Raw genomic sequence first — 21,535 nt, 5'->3', positions numbered from 1 at the left:
TCTCAAAGTGGAAGTTTTGACAACCCAAATCCGCCATTACCGCCATGTTTTTGACCACGGGGCCAGGCCCCTTTGCCCCTCCAGGTCTTATAGAGCTCAATGGGTACGCTTGCTGTACTTGAGGGAGTTGATAAAATGCACCAATAAAATGCACTGTTAGAATAAACATGGAACATCGTAACCAATCATAGACATTATTCCAAACAAAGTTCAACGTCAAAAACCAGCTAGTGCCTCAAAATATTCTCCTTATGCCTCAAAATTTTCCTTGGTACCTCAAAATTTCCTCAAGTCCCTCAGAAACCATGGTAACTGCAAGTTTTAGCCAATCAAAATGCTCATTCAAGCTTGGGTACCTCAGTAGCCGCTGACAAGTACCTCAAAAAAATCGCTTTGCTTCAAAAAGCAAACTATAAAAACTGGAATCAGATTTGAGTATTTTGCGATCAGATACTGAACGCTGATCGCAAATAGTAACTTAACTCAGTTAACTGGACTAAAACCTATGATCTCAATTATTACGTAATTCTTTGAAAATTTTATGTACCTCGCGTGAGGGTTTTGAGGTACCCTAGATCCGCCACTGTCGAATAGATGCAACAACTCAAGCCTTTGAATAACGAAATTTTATTCTCATGCAAGGTTGATCTCATACATATATTGCTCACTCACTCAGACTCCCTCTTCAACCCCTTTTGTACAAAACATCAATCAAAATTTTTCTAAGCCTATTGGTTAACGAAATTATAACAACTAAGGAGAATTTGTCTCTCTGTCAGTAGGACATTCAAATAACATAACTTATTCCCAACAATTTATACTATACAAAATGTGTGTAGAAAAAACTCGTACTTACTAAATTATTAAAGAGTTGTAGTGGAAAAAATGGCAAAAATTTCTAAGAATTTAAGACTTCTAATGAAACAAGGAAGAAATTTTTGTATTTACTGTATGTATGTTTCTAAATAATAACTAATCTTCGAATTATTTTAAATTGAACCTATCACCACTTATTTTTGTATATTTTATATACATCTAATTTATTGCTGATTAAACATTATGTTTTTGTTAGTAATGTTTTACGCTAGAAAACACTTTCAGGCAATATTTATAGCAGCTGTTGCACATTCATTCCAATTAATGAATTTTTTAAAAATCTTGTAATTTAGTATGGATTATCATAATTTTATTAGAAGTCAAATAATTGAGCAGAACGAGGACTTATTGCTATATATTTTGTGTTAGCTGGTCATATTTTATAAAATTACAGTTCAATTTCAACATTCATTTCGATTTTGTGAGCCATTATTTATCACAAAATATTAATGTTAATGTGATCCGTATATTGTTCACCAGAAATGCTTGCTAGTTGCTATGACTACTGTCTTCTATAATAAAATATACCAGGTATAATAAAGTATACCAAGTTAGCCATTGCCTTTATGCCATAATACTCCCGCTGTGCAAGGGAAGCAAATCTTAATTTTTAAGGCAGAAATAGACATAAATGTACCATATTTGCTATCAAAATTATCAGAAAAGGTGAACAACTTAGATCGACGCACTTGGAGGTCAGCAGATTATATTATCCAAAATACATTATACTTTGAGCAGCCCAGCATTAGCTATATATATTCCGCAATATATAATATAATATAATCGAATGTTGCGCAGGCTAATTAGCAGTTTATTGTTATTTGTTTGCAGGCTCAAATTTCACAAATTTCTATCCATGAATGCATTTAACAAGGAAGGTGTCGATTTCCGTTCGATTTTATGTATTTTTATTGCACATCGATACCTCCAATATCTGCCTTGCATGCAAAGTGAAGGGGAAGTGCTTTTAAGTGATCAATATTGAAAAATAGGTAAAGTTTTTTAATTCTTTTATTTATATAGATTATAGTGTAAAAGCTATGTATAGAAAGAGCACGTTGGCTTTTATCATTGTAGCCTTTGTGGTCATTAAAAAAGGCGCATCATTCCTATTTTGAATTATAATGCTGCTCGAATTTGTTCACAGAGGATCTGCTTACAATTTTCTTCAGTGTTAGGAGAAAGATACTCTATACTGAGTGGATCTATGCAATATTGAAGAAAAGCTTGCACCCGCATACGTCACAACTGTGTGAGTTGTTGCATAGATTAACTGAAAGGTAAAAGTTTTTCACTTTGTTATTTCAAAATGGCTTTTACAAGAAGAAGCAATAAGGATTGTTGGTGATTTCAGTAAGTTTAAAGGTTTTGTGCCTTCTCATCTCGCTGAAAAATTGGTGTGTCCCAAGCTCTTTTTGCAAGATGAAAAGGCGTAAAAAACTTTAATATGTAGAAATCAACAAGCAACTCTCGTTGCATTTTTGTACTTTATTTTATTTGAGCATCGCATTTCTTGCGTCAGTCATTTTATAATTGCAAAGTGAATACGTTTTCTTCAACTCAGTTAATGAATGCAAAATTTCAGTCAGATGTGACGCTTGCTAGGGGAACCATTTCTTTTATATTGCACATACCCTACGCTGTGGTCAAGAACCTAGGCTACCCAGCCAGGGATTGTTGCTAAAAAGGTTTTAGGTCTATAATAAATACATGTCTCTGTATTGGCACTATAAATGCGTTTCTTCTTATTTCAAATTTATGCTCAAATTGCGAAACATTATAGCCCTTCGATAGATGCAGTAAGTTAAAAATTATATTTCTACTCAGTAGCTGTAACACTTTCATAGAACCAAAATAAAGGTAAGCTCCCATTGTTAAACCTGAATAATGGGGAAATAAGGACTGTCAAGATTACGTTTCAAAACATTATCACTATACTTTGCCTAGTGGTATACATATAACACCCATTAATTTAATTAACGTTTTTGTACAACTATAATGAGTTTTTAAGAGCTTGTTGACAGGTATATGCAAATAGCACTTAATTGTTTTTACTAGTTAACAGCTCGATCTCTTGAAGGAGCAGAAGTAAATTCAAGGCTTTCAGAGTAAATTGCCAGGTAGCGTCTTTTGATGAAATAACTATTTTATATTCATACTTTTTAAAAGGGTAGCTTCGCTGAAGATAGAAAATGCTTGGCTTATACTGTTAGAAGTGATAGCTACTAATGCATGAATATGATTTTTATGAGATAGCAATCAATAGAGATCATATATGATATGTTTATAAACACATTTGAACTATCGTAAAATCCAAAATTCGTGCAAGCAATGAAAATTAAAGCTCTTTGAACAATCTTCTGACGCTAACGTTCAATCAAGTTTCTTCATCGATCTTCTTTCCTCTCCAAAAATAAGAAAATAAAGCTGAATAAAGCTTCAAGATTTAAAAACAATTCACTTCTCATAATGAACAAAACTTCTATAAATCATACATGGAAAAAGCACGTTACTAACAGGTATGAAGCTGAGGTTCGAATATTTATATATTCGAATATATGTAAGAGCTGATCAACTCTTTCCGATAAGTTTCTTTTGAAATTAGAATCGCTTTCAAAAAATTAGTCTGACAGAGTCATTACAGTTTTTCATTTCTGAGGGTGGTATTACGAAATACTTTTAAACTAAACAACCACTGATACATATAATGATTGACTAACGCAACCTAATTCTGGTGCCTAAAAAATTTTGAAGCAAATTTTCGATAGCGGCGGTCATATTGGACTGTCCACTTCTAGTATATATTTTATAATGAATTTTTCTTGGAATATGCATTTTTGTCATTTTCTCTTTCCAAAATTATGCCAAATCTTTTATTATGATATTTTAACAACGGGAGACGATTTCCATATGAAATTTAGCGAACTTGAATTTTCGCTCAAAGCCGTTCTATTACAGTCTTCTCCTCATAATAATTATTTTTTCGTCCCAAGAGTGAAACATATGATCCAAAATAAATGCGAGAGTAGCAGTTTGTTATATAAAACGTATATAAAAACTGAAAAAGGGGGAAGTCCAATATGGCCACCGCCCGGCTTCAAGTCAGGCACTAAGTTGCATTGTCCAGTTTTATACATATCAGTGTAAACGACGTTTAGGGACTGTTCACATGAGCCTGGGTAACCAGGATTCAGCGAGGCACAAAATTTACAACCTTTCCTTACAAGCGTCATATGTCATTTTAGTCGTAATTTCGAATCAGGCTAAATAATTTGTTTACACTTCAAAGGTTTTGTGATTTGTAAATTTAGAGCAAAGGAAAAATTGCTCAATAAGTTTTTTTGTTGTGAAGTATTTAATCTTTTCAATTTGCCAAAATTATTTAAACTTGGCTGAATCACGGCTACCAGGCTCATGTGAACAGCTTCTCAGTTGCTACACACCTTATAATTCCTTATCAGGCCAATAATGAAAAGATACATAATAAAAACTCGCGTTAATATTTCACAACAAACGCCAAGCAAGCTAGAAATAGAGGCGTAGGATTGCTTGATAATGTTGTAATTGTTTGTAATGCTTTGAAGGTGTTTGATGATGAAACAATCAAGCTCTTCATAAGTTGTACGTGTTTTCATCCGATGTTTAACTATTTAAGATCCCAATGCAAATGATTAACCATCTTCCTCTTATAGACATTATCACTGTTTGAAGATTTAAAAGCAAAAGAATAAAAGTTTGTTATCTGGGGTCTAACTATGGTATTTATACGACATTTACAGAATATTTATCCATTCTATGTCTGTGGATGCCTTATTTTAATGTGCTTGAATAAAGCCTGTCCCGTTTACTGTGACGGTGTTAGTAATTTAAGCGAAATATGCAACTCGACTCAAAAAAATTGCACCAGGGTTCCTGATACGCACAAGCAAAGCACTGTAAGTATATATAAAATAAAGCCGCCTTGCATCTACTGTTTTATTCTTACAAACTTTTGACTTTAATGTATCAAATATCAACCAATAACTTGATATTCAGCATGTAATGTTATAATTGGAACAAAAGAGTTGTGTTGAAAAGAAGAAAATATTGAAATGATAGTATTTATCAATTATGATGTAAGTAGCTAATGTCTACCTGCCTTCTTTTTATCTTTTTTAAATCGTCGTGTATACCAAAGTGTTGTAAAGCGTTTCCTTTATAGGGTTAAAACTTAACGTGACCCTCCGTGAAAAAACTGTGTGGGATTTTCTAACACGCAGAAGAAGATGTTGAACTTTGGAGATAACTCATCATCTCCGGTTTTGAAAGAATCTATCGAGCTTGCAATGTGGCATGCGTTAATTTTTCTGTGTAATGTTATGTTTACGGTGCCATAGCAAGTTTCCAAATGTTTCCCACAGTGGAAGAAAATTAAGATTTACAATATTTGCTAAATTTCCATATCTTACATTAAAGGTAACGATGGAAAGCAGTTTCTTACAAGCACAATCAATAACAGTGACAGTAATGACAGTGTCCTCGATTGGTGTCTTAACAAATGGTCTCTATATTATTATCATTGTGGTTGACCCTCTTCACATACTAAAACGAGGACCGTGGATTACTATCCTTAGTTTGTCCATAGCAGATTTGACCGCATCTTTAACACGTTTAATGCTTGAAGGATTGTTCGAACTCTTTAAGATCATAGTGTCATTTGAATTCCTAACATTTGTTAATTTTTTGGTGCTGTGGTGTCATCAGCTCAACTTTTCACTTGGCATCACTCACAATTCAAACTTACATTACCACCAAGTATCCCATACGCAGCCGACATATGTTGTCACGAAAACAAACTTGTATAATATGCTATGCAGTTTGGTTTGCTGCTTGTGGCTTAGCCATTTGTGAAATTGCATTCATTTTTATTGAAAGCATTTCGGAGCACTTAACATTTTATTTAATTACGCTTTTTTCGGTCTTGGTAATCCTCATTGACCTTCAGCTCATGTTGAAGGTTGTTATAGTTAAAGAAGTGATGCAAAGTAAACGAAACAACATATTGAAACAACCTATTCCTACGTCAGTATATAGCGTACGTCATGTGGCTGCAGCTCAGTTACTGTTAAAAACTTGTCGTGTGGTAAATGTGCACTGATTAAAAATTTATACCGTAATTAACTTGCTTTCATCTGTATCGGGAACATTAGGCAGCAATGAACGTAAGTTTTAGAGAATAGGGTTTCTGAAACTGGTGGAGCTGGTGTATGGAGGCCCAGCAGTATCACGATTATTTTAGCTTTAATTTGCATCACAAATATTGTTTTTCTTTTAAATATCACATTATTCTCAGCGTTAAATTCAACTTAAATTTATTTAATCGTACAAAACGAGTTCTAGTTCGTTTCATACTTGAAGATTAAATTTAAATTCAACCTTACGATTAACTCAGTACTTCTGAGTTGTGACAAATGACAAGAATTTTTGTTTATCATGCTAAAACTAAGAGAAGCAATGACGCTAGCCTACACTTTTGATATTGTTGATGATTTTGCGTTTCTTTATGATGCAAGCAAACCAAAGAATCCCGACATTCCGTAGTATGTTTTCGAAGATTTTAAACTTGATGAATTAACTGACGATGAATGTCAGGGAGAATTTTGATTTTATAAAAATGATATCTATAGTTTAATCGATGTACTCCGTATACCTGACGAGTTTACTTGTTAAAACGGTCCCAAAGTCAATGCTGTTGAAGCAATGTGTATTTTTTGAAGCTCTTTGCCTATCCATGCAGATATGAAACCAGAACAACTATTGTGCATGATAGCTAATAAAATGATGAATATCATATTCCAAACCTGGAGACACTTATTTGTCAGCCTTGATCAACCTTGATTGGACAATGAACATTTGCAGAGCTATGCTGAAGCCATTCATTTGAAAGGAGCAGCCCTTAATAACTGTTGGGGTTTTATAGATGGCACAATGAGGCCTATATCTAGACCTGGACAATTTCAACGACTGGTTTACCATGAACATTTAAAAAGGAAATTCTTTAAAGTTTCAGTCAATTGTAACTCCAAATGGACTAACTGCCAATTTGCTTGGACCTGTTGAGTGAGAGACATGGTAATGCAATGTTGGCACAGTCACAAGTCATTCAAGCACTCCAAATTCATTCATTTGACACAAATAACAACACACTTGGTATATACGGTGATCCTGCATACCCTGTTCGATAATAACTTCAAGGTCCGTTTCGAGAAGCAAATTTAAGTAATCTTAAAAAGGCTGCAATAAATCAATGAGTGAATTCAGAGTATCTTTTCAATTGATTTTTGGAAACATAATAAATTACTTTGAATTTTTAGATTTTAAAAAGAATCTTAAAACTCAGTTAAGTGCAGTAGGGAAAATGTATATAGCATGCTCATTACTTCACAATGCAAGAGCAATTCTCTATGGCTCAACACATCAAAGTTTTTAATCTAAACCCACCAACAATTGAAGAATATTTTCGATGACAAAATGATGGAAAAGTTGACAACTCCCCCACCCCTTAAAATCAGGATATTATAATAACAATAACAATAATAATAACAATAACAATATAATATACTTCACTATTTACTTTTGCATTTATTTCTCTAGCTTTGTTTATCAGAAAACTTTTGCAGTAAATTCATTTTGTGCAATTGTTGAAGAGTTTGCTTTTGCAATCTTGTGGTATCTTTATGTTGTTTAGCATTTTCCTCGATCTCTTTTTTTCTCATTTCTATATCTTTTTCCTTTAAATTCATTTCCAGCTTGTTTTTTTCTCTTCTTAATTCCATTTTCTCCCGGTTTAACTACAATTCCGAGCCTTTTTGTTCTCCTTAAAAAGCCACTTTTTCTCTAATGAAAGCCAATACACTTGCTACACTTGTTCTTCTTTGTTTATTACTACTAGTTTGCTCTACACTTTTCCTTAATTTACTTTCTCTAAATAATTTCACTCATCAAACAAACTGATAATTTCACTCATTCTTTCTAACAATAGGTATCCGTCTCTAAGAGACTTTTGTGAGACACGTAATACAAGTTGGGAGCATTTCGTTAAGTTGGCAGCAAGCTTGGCACAGGTTTCACCTCTTTTTGAGCTGCCTTTCTTGTGCTGCCATGGCTGATAAAGAATCATTTCTCTCAGAAAATAAACGTCGTGGGTTCTGTCCATTTCATGGTCTGATTTCTGAATGAATTTTTACAGCCAATAGACGCAGAGCCCTTTGAATTAGGCAATCGTGCACGTGCCAACGTGCCAAGGTGCAAGTGCCAACAAACGAAGAAACAAATAATATCGGCGCCTGCCATATGTCCAAGCTAAGCTTAAAATGTCATTATAACGCCTACTCTGTTTACCCAAAAACATTGTAAATACGCGATTTAATAAGAACTGAAACTTGGTTCAACCTCCAAAAACAGCAAATTTACGTTTGGAATCTTTTGATGTTCAAACATGTTCGTGGTCAAACAACGCTTCAATATCGATGGAAATAGAAGAAAACAGATTGCAAGTGGAGGATTTCGCTATGCATTCCCCGCAAAAATGCAGTAAGGTCTCTTTTAACGAGACAAACGCGACAACGATTAACTTTAATCGCGATGGTTGCTGGATTAGACGTGTTGTTTACATTATGTCGAATGGCCATTATTTTATGAAATGGAGTCAGAGCACGATCTATTAATAATTGCAGCAGCTTATGTTTTATGGAGGTGACGGAAACGCCGTAGAAAAGTGTCAATGTAAAGAAGACAACGTTTTTGGATTAGAGATATTTTCAAAGGCAAAACGAATAGCGAGTTTAATTATTTATTCCAGGAACTAAGAATGAACGACAGAGAGTATCACTACAGGTACGTTTACATTACTTCATTCTTGCATTCATACCTTCAACACTTTTAGTTTCTTATCTGAATTAAGCACGGAGTTTTTTGCTGTAAGAACACCTCCAGTTTAATGAGACCAAAATGAAAATGGGCGTGGCTGTTTTTATTAAAGTGCGAAGCATTTTGTGCAACTCAACAAAATTTAGAGCTGTGTTTCATACTATTTTTATTGGTATATAGATACTTAAGAATGTCCAGAAAGAGATTTGACCATTTATTGAGTCTTATGAATATGAGATTCAGAAGCAGAACACATTCTTTCGCACAGCTATCAGCTAAGAGAAACGATTGGTAATTACTTTGCGATATTTGGCTAGAGGATGCTCTCAGGAAACATTCAGCTATGCATTTCGTATTGGGCGTGCAACAGCGTCCAAGATTATTAGAGAAGTTTGTCAGGCAATATACAATGCATTATCTCCAATTTATTTAACAGCGCCAAAATGTGCTGCAAAGTGGAAACACATAAGTGAAGATTTTAAAGATCTATGGGATATGCCTCATGTTGTAGGAGAAATTGATGGAAAACCTATAGCCATAAATTGCCCCAGCAGCTCGGAAAGCCAAGATTATAATTACAAAGGTTTCTTTAGTATTTTACTTCTTGCAGTGTGTGATGCTAAGTACAGCTTTTCAATGGAAGATGTAGGGCAATATGGCAACAATAATGACAGTGGTGTTTTGTTTGTCTCAGAAATTGGGAAGGGATTTGAAACCAACTCTCTAGCTGTGCCAGAGCCTAAAAAATTAGATGGCTTCCCAATGAATGCATTGCCTCATTACTTGGTGGGGGGTGACCTTTTCCCCCTCAAAGAATGGTTAATGTGACCATATCCTGGTGAGAAAGAGCGAATTAAAGAGAATGAAAGAATTTTTAATTATCGGCTGTCCAGAGCCAGGAGGGTTATCGAAAACGCCTTTGGAATATTAGTCCCCAGGTGGAGATTATTCGGGGTGGGGCATTCGTGCCTCAAGAGACAATGTTGTTAAATATGTAATGGCAACAGTGTGTCTGCATAACTACTTACGACAACGGAAAATGCAGTAAATTGCCTTATTGGATTTTTAGATTCAGAAAATAGCAATGGACAGATGAAGCCAGAAGAATAGAGAAAAGTTGTAGCATCAGATTCTGGTACAGGTATAATCAGTATTCCCAAAGTCAGAGGATCTTGTTTTTCTGGCAATGCTATTGCTATGACAGAGGCATTGAAACATTACGTAAATAGCAATGAAGCCTCTGTGCCTTGGCAGCGAAAATATGTAAGAAACACTGGAAAAATTTATAATTAAGAAAACAAAACTTTTTGTCAAAAAATTCGCTTAAACAACCTGGCTTCTAAATAACATTCATACTTTAAAGTTTGAGCATTTTTTTTAACAAAGTTCCTCAATGAAATTTGCCAGCAATTCAGTGTTTAAAGTAAAAGGTTTGGACCCGGGAGTATTGTTACATGTTTTTCAATGTAGATCGTCCAGGTTGGTATAGTCCTAAGAAAGACTGTTTTTGTTGTTGTTGACTGACATTTCGACAAACCTAGCGGTAGTCATCTTCAGAGTCAAATGAGGAATAAACGTCACGTTAGCCGTATTTTTTATCTGGTTCTCTACCGTTCTCGGACGCTCTACACAACGAAAACAACTATCTCAAACGTCTTTTTGACAAAAACAAATATATCTCTGACTTTATCAAACGCAACATTTACAAACCCAACGAACCCAACGAAACCAACAACTCAGTGACAACAGCAACGATATCTTACATCAAAGGTACGTCTGATACTATCTCGCGTATTTTACGACCATACAACATACGTGTCACACATAAACCAATCACAACGCTACGACAAGTACTAACGAACATAAAGGACAAAGAACAACCCAACGAACGACAAGGTACAGTTTACAAAATAAACTGCTCCGACTGCCACGCCTCCTATATCGGGGAAACTGGAAGGAACTTAAACATAAGACTTACTGAACACAAACGAGCTACTAAGAAACAAGACCAAGCTAATCACATTAAAGAACATTACCGAATCACAAAGCACAACATTGACTGGGACTCGGAAAAATGCATTACTTACAGTACTGACTATAGACAACGGCTTACATTAGAAAGTTGGTATACCTTCTTGGAACAAACCCCGCTGAACAGATCACAGCAATTACTGGCACCTTACAAACGACTTATTCCCAATACAAACAAACGATCAACTAAAAACATTACACTTCACACTAATTCACAATGACAATACACAATTGGTACGCACACATTACAACCAAAAACATCACACCTAAATCACACATCACAACTAAAAATATTTCACTTCACACTAATTCACAATGACAATACCCATTTCCTGTACACACAATACAATGACGTAAGAACCAGATAACAAATACGGCTAACCTGACGGTTACTTGTCATTTGACTTTGAAGATGACTACCACTAAGGTTGTCGAAACGTTAGTCAACAACAAGAAAAACAGTCCTTCTCAGGACTATACCAACCTGGGACGATATACATTTACAAACATGTAATTCAGTGTTTAGTTAACTTGTTGGTTTTTGCATCATTGAGCTTCCGAGAAAAGGCAGAGCCTGAGTACTGTGCAAAAATTGGTTAGACGGTGTTAAGTTTTGATTCATTTGTACATTGAAAACAACATTTTTAATCTGATGCTTAGCAATGGCCTGTTCATGTGCATTTAACTTCTTCGACTGGGAGGCAACAAGCATTCCAAATAAATCATTTTCATCTTTACCACGTGTTTGTTTTCGTTTTGATGCCTATTTGCTTTTTGCATTGTACGAAGGAACTGAATTTCTTCTTGCTCTACATCAACTTTTGTCTATGACCACCTTTTATGTCCAGTTGTATCAGATATATCATTAATGTTATCATCAAATACTTCATCTGGCTATATTTGTTGACAGTCATTGTCTTCATTTAGTAAGCTGACATGCTTAATTTCATCATTGGTTGGTAAGCGACAATTACTTGTCGAGCTGCTGCTGGTAGTTGATACTGACAAATTAGTTTTGTTGCTCTAGCCTTTATGTATGGTACTAACCACTGTTGAAAGCTATAGTCATCCAATTTTGTTTTAGATGAAACAACAGCTGACAGAGATGTTCCAGATTTATTTACTTTTTTGAAGTCAGTTCTCCAACCTGTCTTTAATGGTTTGGAAATATTGAAATGCCACAATGTTCTCCACCATATTGTTGTGGAAAAGAAAACATATGATCAGGTAGTATCTTTCATATGAACACATCTTAGGGAGCAAAAGATTCTTTTGTTCGCCTATACGGCGAGTATTCGAGTTACTAACGCAATTGTCGCATTCATGTGACATTTGAACTTTGACACGTTAAAATTTCACGTCGCTGAGAACTTCCAATAATTTATTCATGCCTTAGCTGTCTCTAAATCTTACAAATAGATTCGACATCTACATACATCATGCGCGAAACTATAACGTTAAGTAGACGTGATTATTCATTTATTTACCTCTACCCTGCTGATTTATTTTGAAATTCTAATCGCTAACAAACAAATCAGTGAATCAGATCGATAGTTATGCGGATTAATTTCTGTTTATATTGAGAATGAATAATATAGTTTGTATTGCAAAAAAATAATTTAGTTGATATAGTAGATAATATAAATAAATCATGTTATTGATATAGTGATATTGTGAATACATAAAACCTTATTGTATGGTGATGAATTGTCAGTACAATGAGATGTTTTCCACACTTTTTATCTTCAGTTACTTTCCGTTAAAAATAGTTTGATTTAATCACTCATAGACTACACTATGTGGCTTTTCTTTTGACACTGTTTTGAAATAACTGCAAATTAATCAGTACATTGTTGTTTCAGGAATGTTTAATGATAGGTGAGTAAGCTCTATTTTTTTGTTTCGTTTAACGTCGAGTAGATCGAACCAATTGGACGATTGTGCTTTTTCCTGTTGAAGCATAGCCGGCGTTTGTTCGCCTAGCATGCTGAGGTCGAAGTTTATCGCATTACGATCGTATATAAGTTTCATCCATTCTTTTGCCCAGTCTTCAAGTTTGTAAAGAGTAACCTGAGTAGATAAAGTTTTTTCACGATTTAAGTCGTGCAAGCTGCTGCTTTTAATTTGAAAATCTACATCTGTTTTGTCGAGTTTCTTAATATGCATTACTTGGTCTTTCTTAGCGATAACTAGGTACATTTGTGGATATTGCTGACCAACTCTGAGCTTAAGTAAGTCATATTGTTCACAGTTGATATATAGCTTGTTGATGCGAAGTCTCAGCTGGACGATTTTGTCTGCGTCACTTTGAAATCCACCGTAATTTCCATCGATGAATGTTTGAAATTGATCAAAACTCTGTTTACTGGCGATTCCTCCAGACTCGATAAGAGTAGTGACTTGAAAGTCATAAAATGGAATCATAAAACCTTTGCCACCAAATGACAAGCCTTCGTTCATCGATCCTTCACCAGAGTAAACCACTGGGATAGTCGCATATTTCATGATGGCATTCACAAGAATGTTTTTAAAAAAACCCTGAACAACAAATGCCTCCCTACCTGACTTTGTTGTTATGAGGAACTGTTTGTACTCGCTACCATTCAAAATAAAAGCTTTTTTCGAAGTCAGTTTGACGCCCACTTCACTTGCTTGTTTTGACAGCGATTCTATGTTACTGGTTGCAAGAATTATTGGTTTATCGACGTCTGATTGTTCTGTCATTGCTTTAAGAATAATGGCAAGTACCCGCTTGCCCACACTCAAGTTTTGCCCTTCTTGAACGTCACAATTATCGTAAAATTTTCGCTGATTGATCACTTGAGAATTTTCACGCGCCATCATAAGAGCAAATCTTTCTTTTATTATTTCTGCAAATGACGTTTTACTTAAAAGTTTTTGACCAAGGACATTATAAAGAATACCAGATAGAACTTTTTTGATCTCTGTATTGTTCAGATCCACACTAACTGCAGGAATGCCAAATCCTATTGCTCCACGTGATAAACCAGTGAAGTATGCATCATCAACTAAGCTTACCCCGGCCATTCCTCCGATCTCGCCAACTCTAAGAACGTTTCTTTCTTCTGCAACCGTTTTAAATACTGAGCCAACATTATACTGAATTTCAAACTCTGGCTGGCGAGTTTTAGCTACTTCTGACACCAATTTATAACTATAGTTAGGATCCCATTGACGATTTGCATTATTGTGTGTGATGACTTTGATGTCCTTGCCGAGTAGTTTTTTTATTGTACTGTTGGGGATTGAATATCGGTAAAAATGTGCGTACGCATTGATTCGTTGTTTGAGTTCTGGGTGTTTTGTAATAATTGTTTTATACAACATTTGAAAATTTACAAGATCACCAAATCCAGCGATAGCATACCCTGTCATGAGAATTTGTCCTTTGCTGTGTAGTATTCTTTCAAAAAATAGCTGCACTTCTTTTCTGTTCTGTTTTGTGGAAGAATGTTCGTCTTTATGTTGATCAAAGTTATTTATGTTGTATTTGTTAATTAGGAATGCATCTTCTTCGTCAAGTTTACGTTGGGTTTTAGTATCGAAAGCAAGAAAAATTCCCTTGTGTATGACAAGAACTTTTTCCTCGTGTAGAAGTCTGTTCTCTTCTTCTTCAAGATTTACTGTCATATTTATCCTTTCTCCACCGTATTCAAAATGGGCTCCAGAGTTGATGTAATTCTGTAATTTTCTTTCAACATCTTCTTCTGATGTATGAGAATGAATGCCAATTTTTTCCACTGTTTTTAGAAAAGAAGCTAAACGGAAGAATTCTATTTTTTCTTTTCTACTGAAATTCAAAAACGCCTCCGATATCGCTGGTTCCACTAGCTTTTCTTCCGTTGTTCTTAGTTCAGGAAATTCATCTATACCATAGTGAACAATTTTTACTGATGTGCCCCATTTATTTAAACGTAAACCTGCATAGGTCCGGTTGGTTTCTTCCAAAAACTTAAACAACAGTCTGGTACCTAGAGTTTCATCATCAGACGAACTCGTGGACTGAAACTGAAACTGAGCTCTGATGTCGTTTTGAAGTGTTTTGAACTCATTCGCTGTTTTTATAACAGAGTTTTGCTGAGTGTAATAATAGCTGGGAATATTTTTTGAAGAACTGTGCGTAAAATGTCGCAGATTGTAATTTTCGTATTTGCTCGTATCGAGCTGGTGTGATTGCAGCAAATGGTTCCATTTGGCACGCATACTTCTGATAATGTCTGGTGTCAAACATATACCATTAATACTCGGTAGTTTTTCTCTCTCACCGGATGCACTATTCACATTTTGTTTGCATCTTAGCTGTTCATAAGTTGCTTGGTTGTTCGATGAAAAAATGACATGATTGTGCTTGGAGATTTGAATTGTTTTTCTTCGATAGGATGCAGCTGGCCATTTTGTATTGTTTATGGTAGCAGTGAAAGTAACGTTTGACGCTTTCAGGATCTTTCTTTTGTTTATCCCAATAACTATGCCGCATGATTTCATCTGAAAAAAATTCATCATAATGTATGAATGTTTGATTTCGTTGGCCTTGAATAATAAGGGTAGACAATCTTATAACCACAAAATAACAGCTTGATTCCATTATTTAAAAGTTTTCTTGCACAAAATCTTCAGACATTACTTTAAGCAGAACATTTTATGATGTCATGCTTATTTTTGTTATAGAAAATGTGGGATTTTATTGAGTCTGTTTTAATTGATTTTGGGGCTTAGTAGCATTATAAAGCCTAAGGTATGAAACTACACGTTTTTCGCTAGTGACGTGTTAGTGCTCTTTGAGTACTACCTGATGATGGCAGCTTACATGGCTGTGTTTTACCAGTTTGGTTGCCAAAGTCGCAAGTATGGTCAAGTACAAAGAAGTCTTTATACTTTGAATTCCCCACAATATCGTAAAAACGATGTATAGCCAAGTACAAAGTATGAAAATTAGTAACCTTGCCGTATCACAATTCAACTTTTGCAGAAAATTAGCCATGTAATATTCGGTAATCTGGTTGAGGCTGTCCATTGGATAAAAGGCCATCATCATAAACTTACTTTAAAACGACATATTTTTGATGTTCCTCTTATCAAGTACTGAAGAAAAAAACATTTAATGTTAGACAGGGGTAATTTGACGAACCCAAACCTTACTCAAATGACAATTTACTCCATGTGAAATAAATTTGTGCGCACTTAGTATACGTTCGAGCAGTTATTTAATAATTGCACATAAGAAAATTTGTGTAATTATTGAAGCCCGCTAAATTATCTGCGTCCGAACACCCACACTTTTTGAGAGTGAGTGTTGAGGAAGTATACCGATTGGGTTCTTGTCTATACGCTTATGTTATAAATGCCAGTTGTGCTACGTTTTTGCAGATTTACCAGATTTTCAAATCAATAAGCACACCTTTCACAGTCAAAAGACTAAAACTGAATAATAGTATCTAATATCAAGCAGTTACATAACTAGTTTAACTGTTTTGCGTGATCATAATGAACATGGAGCATATATTGAACATGGAAAACCCAAAACTTTAAAAGCTTTCAAAGCTCTTGTTGAAAGTAGATAGACTTTTGTGAAACCATGACTTCTCGAAAATTAGTGGATATAAAGATGTTAGTATCGGTGGTAATAAATTTGATGATACGATAATACGATAAAATTAAATATGATCGCAACCCTCTTCGCAAGTGTATTACATGAAGTTTCATGCAAGCACTACATATTCATTTATACTCGGAGGACAAAGTTATGCTTTACGAACGTTGCAACGAGAGCATTTCATAGGCATGGACTATATACCTGGTTTTTGAAAACCTTATTTAAAAATTGTAAGAAATATAAAAAATTAAAGGTTACTCTTACCTTCCACATCCACAAGTCCACAACCCCTATTTTCAGTGGCTACAATCACTGTGGCATTTGCTGTGATAACAACAATTGAAGTCTTTTATTGCAGCCGGTTGTTTGGCTTTGGCAATCAAAACATGCTGAGAAATATTTGAAATTTTAATCGATATGATAGCTCTATGTGTCTATCCTCGCCTATGAAAAAATTTCCTTTCTCTATATCTATACGAAAAAATTTTTAGAGAAAAAATAAAGCATGTAAGTGGTAGGTTCATTTTTGGAAGTAAATACATGAAATTTTGCTTGACGATATTTATATGTACTCTTGCAATTGTAAACATTTGGTCAGTGATAGCTATCGTTCTAATGTTCCGTTGCATGTTTAATTCTTCCCTTTCTCAGTTCCTCCTACAAGAATTTCCATATAAATTTTTTTAAAGTACATAATTGAATATAAACACCAAACCATTTACATTGATATTTATTATATAACTTTGTTTATGAAAAACAAAGAGTCTTTATTCTGGTATAATGACCTTTGTACAGTCTTACGTAAATTGGTACACACTTAATTTCAAATTACTGAACAGGAACATTGTGAACTAGAAAGGAAGATCGAGCGAAGTCATGTTAAAAGGACGCTAGCATTTTACGTAAAATATGTAAGTAGCATAGAGCACGTGCATGCTGAGTTATATTATAAATCGTACGCATTACATATCCTATAGATTGTCGAATTCTACAATTGTTGGCTTTCTGAAAATGGCTAAGAGTTCAAAAATCCAAAACATCAATAAAAATTACCAGAATAAAGTAGAGAAATTGGAAGATTACACGTGAAGAAGGTACATGTATCAGTAAAATATTTAAGCGTTTTTTAATTTATGAGGATGTTAATGCCCGGCACTCAAATTTAGCAGAGCTTTGGTTTGAAAATATGCGATTGTGCATGGGCAAATAAATTATGTGAGCAAATTGTCGTATGACTCACGCGAAATTTTTCAAATTACTGCATATTTTTTGATTTCACTAAAGTGATATTTAGCAACGCAACGTTGGCAAAATAGGCGTCGGGAATTTAAGCAAATCATTGCCTGTAAAATCATCAGAATCTATCTTGAGTTGATTTTGCTATGAAATTAAATAGGTGTTAAAACCAGAACATTCACAAATGTTTTAATCGATGCAAAGACAACGTCTCTTGTAGCGTAACACAACCACACAATTTTATGGGGTTGGGGAGTAGCTAAATTTTAAATCTTTAGTTGACAATAAATTAACAAAAATCTCTTATTATTCATGCTAGAATGCATGGAAACTTTAGCACCCACAGCACAATTTAAAACTAAAAATAAACGGAAAGTTCAACAAAGAGCAGGAAAAACTGCACTTTGAATGGCTTGCGATATCCTGATTGGAATGTTAAAAAACAATTTTGATTTCATGTGTCCCTCATTACAAGTATGATAATTTCAGAAAATTTCAATACTATAGTTTGGACTGACACCATGAAAAGGAAGTTACTAAGAGTTTTATATAATGAAGCTGATTAACTAGTTTGGTCTGCTTCTAGTAGTTTTTGATAGCGGGATTTCTTTATAGTTCTCGTCGAAAATTATAAAAATTTCATTGATCTTTCACTCACAGCCAAGGGATCTTTTACACACTGGTGACCAGCACAATATCAACCACCTTGAAATTGCGAAGGCAATCTTAATGCCAAATCTTTTGTTACGCGTAACTGCGTTCCCGCTTTTTGTCCTCAAAATATTGAATTATTATATGTCTTCACGCCTAAAAATGCTAAGGTTGACATCTGGCGTTTTTTATGCTACTTGAACCAGTTGCCATGGTAATTTTTGCGGTCAATCCAATGGTATACGCACTAAGACTTGTTAACTATATGAAACCGTTCGAAGGCGTTATTTAAAATTAAAATAAAAAATTGGCTACTTCTTCTATATCAAACCACCAATCGTTTCTTCAACCTTTAGTTGACAACTTGCCTTAGTGATGACGTGCATTGCTAAGAAATGTTCACCGAAAGTTGACCGTTTTCATCTGTGCATAAAAAAATAGTGGTGGAGTTTCATGAGGTTTTGTGTGACTTGGGGCATGTTTCAAAGTTTTTGCGTGAAAATAATTTGCGGGATTTATATTGTAGATTTATATCTGCATTTTACTAGTGACAGTGTTTCTTATTAAATATGGTAAACTGCTGTCTGTTTAGATAATAGAGAGTTTCAGATTTGACTACGAGTACGACTACCGCTACTTGATTCGTCATTTGCGCGCGAACTACGTAATGCTGTCGTGACGACGTTCTGATGAAAAAATTCGTAGCCGTCGTCTAATTGAGTACGCGATTTTGAAAGAATCAGGTAGTCTACACTACGAGTTAAGAAAGTTATCATTTTTGGGGGATTTTTCAATTTTCTCTTTATTTTAGTAAAAGGGTATATTTTAGGTACATAAGGTATTTAAAGTAAATGGTTTGAGCCCGGGAGTATCGTTACATGTTTGTAAATGTATATCGTCCAGGTTGGAATAGTCCTGAGAAGGACTGTTTTTGTTGTTGTTGACTGACGTTTCGACAACCTCAGCGGTAGTCATCTTCAGAGTCAAATGACGAGTAAACGTCAGGTTTGCCGTATTTGTTATCTGGTTCTTACGTCATTGTATTGTGTGTACAGGAAATGTGTATTGTCATTGTGAATTTGTGTGAAGTGAAATATTTTAAGTTGTGATGTGTGATTTAGGTGTGATGTTTTTAGTTGTAATGTGTGGGTGTCAATTGTGTATTGTCATTGTGAATTAGTGTGAAGTGTAATGTTTTTAGTTGATCGTTTTGTTTGTATTGTGAATAAGTCGTTTTTAAGGTGCCGGTAATTGCTGTGATCTGTTCAGGGGGGTTTGCTTCAAGTTGGTATACCAACTCTCTAATGTAAGCCGTTGTCTATAGTCAGTACTGTAAGTAATGCATTTTGCCGAGTCCCAGTCACTGTTGTGCTTTGTGATTCGGTGATTGCATAACTAAGAGATAAATTAGTTTATAGAAGAGCTAAAAATACGATGAAATATGATGAAACATGTCAAAATGCAACGATTTTTGTCATCTGTAAGTCTACTGTGGTTTGGAAAAATATGGAAAAAAGCATCATTTATTAAACAATCTGCAAACTTCCGTGGTATGTGAAAGCCAAAATAGCGACAGAAAAAGGAAACATTTCATGACTCCGGTAAGTACCATAGTATTGTTCATCATTTAAAGTGCTCAGTAGTTTGACTATTTTGTTTTTAACACATTACTAGAGGAGTATTTCTATCACTAATTTATAATTTAAGTTAAGATGACAATAAGACTACTGAAATCGAGGCAATTATCAATACAGAAAATCCAACGGGAGAAATTGCAAATGAAGAGGATGTTCCAATACCATGTAATCGTCTAGTGCGAGCGACGTATGAGGATAACTTTCTAAGAGATGTGGAAATTATCAATCCATGACGTGAAAGGCGACCACCACAAAAAATTGATGACGAAATATATAATTGCAGAGAAGATTTAACCGCAGATACTTATGAGTCAAGTACTATCGCTGAAACATGGAATGGAAAGAACAGTAACGAATGAAGAAAGCTACAGAGTTGGAATACAAATCATTAAGTGAAAATGATACGTGGAATCTTGTACAACCACCCGAAAAGAAAAATGTGATGGGTAGTAAATGGGTATTTAAAGTCAAAAGAAAATCCGATGGAACAGTCCAAAGATTTAAAAGTAGACTGGTAGCACAAGGCTACACCCAATCACCAGGTATAGATTATGAAGAAGTGTTTGCACCTGTTGTAAGATATAGTTCGATAAGATCGTTACTTGCAGTTGCCACCATTTGTGACTGGGAAGTTTACCAAGTCGATGTTAAAACTGCATTTTTACAAGGAAATCTGGAAGAGGAGATTTATATAAACAACCCGATGGATTTGTTGATAAAGAACGACCAGATTACGTTTGTAGATTAAAGAAAAGTATATATGGACTTAAGCAAGCGGTAAGATGCTGGAATAATGCGATTAACACTTATCTGTTATCCAATGATTATAAGAAATGCACTGCTGATCCCTGCATCTACATTAAATCAGTGAAGTCTAAAGATCGTACAATTAAGTTCGTAATTGTAGCGATATATGTTGACGATATGATGATATTAAGATGTTGCAACAAGAAAAGAAAGTGATGGCAATGAAATTTCAAATTGAAGATTTAGTAGAGCAGCACCACACACATAGTGTCATTACGTCAGAGAGCAAGTTGAGAACAAGAACATTACTGTCAAGTATTGTAGAACTAAAGATATGTTAGCGGATGCAATGACTGAAGGATTAACAAAAAGTCATTTTCAAAAATGTAGAAGCAAACTGGGACTTATGGAAGTTTAAGAACGAAGGACTATTTTATCTATTAACACTATTAGTTAAATTTTGTTAATTATACCGTGATTATTAAGTGGGAGTGTTAGATGGGAAACATATTTATAATAATGACATTAGCATATTAAATGTCCACGTGACTACAGTTACGTGATATTGTTTTGCTCTCTCCACATTTTTGTTATGTTGATGAAACACACAGTTATTGTTATATGAATAAAATCATCTTAATCACAATGATGTGACTGATCATTTTAATAGCTCTTTCGTCGATAGTTATAAAAAGCATCCTTGTAGGAGCAGATAACTGACAACCACAGTTGACTCGCTGTGATGAATTTAAGGTTTTTACCTTGATTTTCATCAAAAAGTTTCTTGCCGAATCCCAATTACACATATACATTTTCCTCACTCTTTCTTTAGGAG

Source organism: Xenia sp. Carnegie-2017, unplaced genomic scaffold, assembly GCF_021976095.1.
Source record: "Xenia sp. Carnegie-2017 unplaced genomic scaffold, XeniaSp_v1 HiC_scaffold_16, whole genome shotgun sequence".
Taxonomy (NCBI): Eukaryota; Metazoa; Cnidaria; class Anthozoa; order Malacalcyonacea; family Xeniidae; genus Xenia; species Xenia sp. Carnegie-2017.
The sequence above is the reverse complement of the archived record's forward strand: the minus strand, read 5'-3'. Positions refer to the sequence as shown.